Source organism: Sinocyclocheilus rhinocerous, unplaced genomic scaffold (genome assembly GCF_001515625.1).
Source record: "Sinocyclocheilus rhinocerous isolate Xijiao unplaced genomic scaffold, SAMN03320098_v1.1 scaffold1372, whole genome shotgun sequence".
NCBI classification, from domain to species: Eukaryota; Metazoa; Chordata; class Actinopteri; order Cypriniformes; family Cyprinidae; genus Sinocyclocheilus; species Sinocyclocheilus rhinocerous.
Genome location: NW_015640047.1, coordinates 168,781 through 171,839, shown reverse-complemented (window position 1 = coordinate 171,839; position 3,059 = coordinate 168,781). Strand labels below are relative to the sequence as shown.

At 30.7% G+C, this 3,059-nt stretch overlaps 1 protein-coding gene across 1 annotated transcript in view; it reads left to right on the top strand.

The window, feature by feature from the left end:
- Positions 1-3,059, top strand: part of LOC107752403 (galectin-9-like) — a 12,510-nt gene that overhangs the window by 2,007 nt on the left and 7,444 nt on the right. The gene's annotated exons all lie outside the window — the stretch shown is intronic.

Below are 3,059 nucleotides of genomic sequence, written 5' to 3'. Positions count from 1 at the left end.
TGGTAGGTAGTTTGAGGGAAACAAAAAGAGAATAACAGAAACGAATAATATTGAGCGCTTTGACACCATAAAATAATGCATTGTCCATTGTGAGGTTCACAATTATGATTTTGTTCAGTATATCAGGGTAAAATGATTATGATTTATTGTGTGTGTGAGTGTGGTGGTAGTTTGAGGGAAACAAAAAGAGAATAACAGAAACGAATAATATTGAGCGCTTTGACACCATAAAATAATGCATTGTCCATTGTGAGGTTCACAATTATGATTTTGTTCAGTATATCAGGGTAAAATGATCAATTATGATTTAAAAGCAGGAATATGCTGTGAAATAAGAAAACAGTGAGTTTGTATCTCACCACTGAACATGTCATGTGTTTTGCAATGCTGACTTAATTTTAACATTATATATTTACACAACAACAATTCACCAGCTTTTAACTTACATTTTATTCCGTTCTTACATCGTGTATTTAAGCTATAAAAAAATGAAACGCTTCAGTGACTCTTCACTAATGACAGCTGTCAATCATGTGTGGCTCCGCCCACAGAGCTCAGGATTGGTTCCTTTGTGCTCCGCCTCTCAATGCAGCATCTTTCTGTAGATCTGAACAAACAACAAGAAGAAGAAGGACTGACTGAAGTTTATGGGGGTATTGTTGCATAATTCCAAATAAATAGATTATGATCCACAAATAAATGTAAAGAGATTAACATAAAGTTAATGAGAATACATAAATAAGAGTTTCATGAATTGAATTCACAAATAAATAAAATGAGATCAAAAATTGGTCAGCGTAGTACGGCTGTTATCTGATTGGCTTGAGTAGATGGTGGGAGGAGTCCATACATTTATGGATTGTCAGCGCCTTTACGCTAGAAATGTTTCAAAATCCACAAATGCACGCAGTGATCTACAAATGCACAGAACGCCATTCACAAATTAATGCCAGGAAAAGTTGTGTTTGTGACATAAACATATTTATGTGAATGTTTTTTATTTGCAGATTTCATTTTATTTATTTGTGAAATTAATTTGTGAAACTCTAAAATTGATCTGTGGATATCATTGAATTATTATTATTTGTAAATATCTTTGGTAGCACGTTATAATAACTTTCATTAATACATCATTAACAAACATTATATAATGCTTAATGGATCATTAGTAAATATATATTCAAAGAGTTAGAAATGTGAGATAATGTGCTTGTTAATGTTTGCTAATAAACTTATTAAACATTAGATAGTTCAAACAAATCATTATTTCATGTAAGTTCAAAATACTTTCAAATGTCATTAAACTTTCATATGATCAAGCACTTATTGAAAATCTGCAAATGATTTTAACAGATGTTATAAAATGATTAAAAGCTTGTGATAATGCACAACACGTTTGCTGCTATGGAGGTGTGATACGGGTCAGGTTAGGGGCAGGTTTGGTGGTATGGGTCGGTTTAAGGGTTGGTTAAAGGGTCAACAGTGTACAGGGGTCAATTTGATTATTATAAGGGAACAGGGCTCTATCTGTTTGTATTATATTGTTTTGATAAATGAACGTATTTACTTTTTAAAATGATTTGTTTTCCCCTGTTTATTTATGATTCAAGAAATATCCTGTTTAATGATATACTGAAGAGTAATAAAATCACGTTTTTGCACCAAAATTACAATATTTTATGTCTTTAGCAAGCATTTAGCTCAACTTAACCAGCCACCCTTTACACAAACCTTGTTACATTACTCGCTCAGAAAAAAAAGGGGGCGGTACCTTTTCAAAAGGCACACCTTTGTAACTAAAAAGTCTATATTGGTACCATAAGGGTACATATTAGTACCTAAAGTGTACATATTAGTACCTAAAAGGTACAAAAGTGTACCTTTTGAAAAGGTACCACCCCACTGACAACTTTTGTACCTTTTTTTTCTGAGAGTGTAGCTAAAAGTCCAATGCCCATACAGATACTAAATGATTAGTAATCGTTTATAAACATTTACAAATGATGAAATCATTAACAAACATTGGGTCATTCGATAATTTTTACAAATGTCATAAATTTAATTTCATATGATCATGCACTTTTTAAAAAATCTACAAATGATTTTACATTTACAAATGTTGTGAAAAAATAGCTTAATTATTCATTTTAAGCACTTCACAAACCATTCATGTTAATATATTATTCATTAACTCATAATCACAGTCCGTAAAGGTCATATATTTAGTCTTTGTTTTGTAGACTTCAAGTATTTACACATCTTAACAAATCATTTATTAATTATTTGTTCATGTTTTTGCAATACCCAATTTAAAGTGGAAACTATTCGTTGTTTGTAAATTTTTATAAACATTTACTCATCATTAGTACTTTTACGAGCAGTCATCTCAAAAAGATGAGGGCAAAAAGTGTCCAGCTGACCTGAATTCACCCTCTTTACTCATCTTTACCAATCATTTGCTTATGTTTTTGCAGTACCCAATATAAAGTTGAGACTATTCATCATTTATAAATGGACTTTTAGCTACTGTAACAACGTTTGTCGAAAAGGTGGTTAGTTAAGTTTTGATAAATGCTTGCTAAACACAAAAAGTGCATGATTATATGAACTAAAAGTTTAATGAAATTTATAATCATTTTAATTTACATGAATTAATGATCTGTTAATCATTAGATAATGTTTCATACGTTTATTATTAGTAGTAAACATTTACAAGCACATTATCTCATGTTTCTAGCTATGTGAATGTATATTAACTAATGATCTGTTAAGCATTATATAATGTTTGTTAATTATTTATAAATGAAAGTTATTATAAAGTGTCACCGAGCCCGGAGGAGTAAAGGAAAGATCTGGTTTAGTTTACATATTAGATCTTCAATGACACTTTAATATTATTATCACACGACTAACGGGATACTGTTATTGTTTGTGTGAGTTGGTCATGGGGTTGTGTGACCGTTTTCAGAAAGTTAGACCTTAAATTAATCATTAACTATTTTATTAACCATATAAAGAATTTCCTTTCCCAGAATTCTGGTCTTCCTATGTAACAGGAC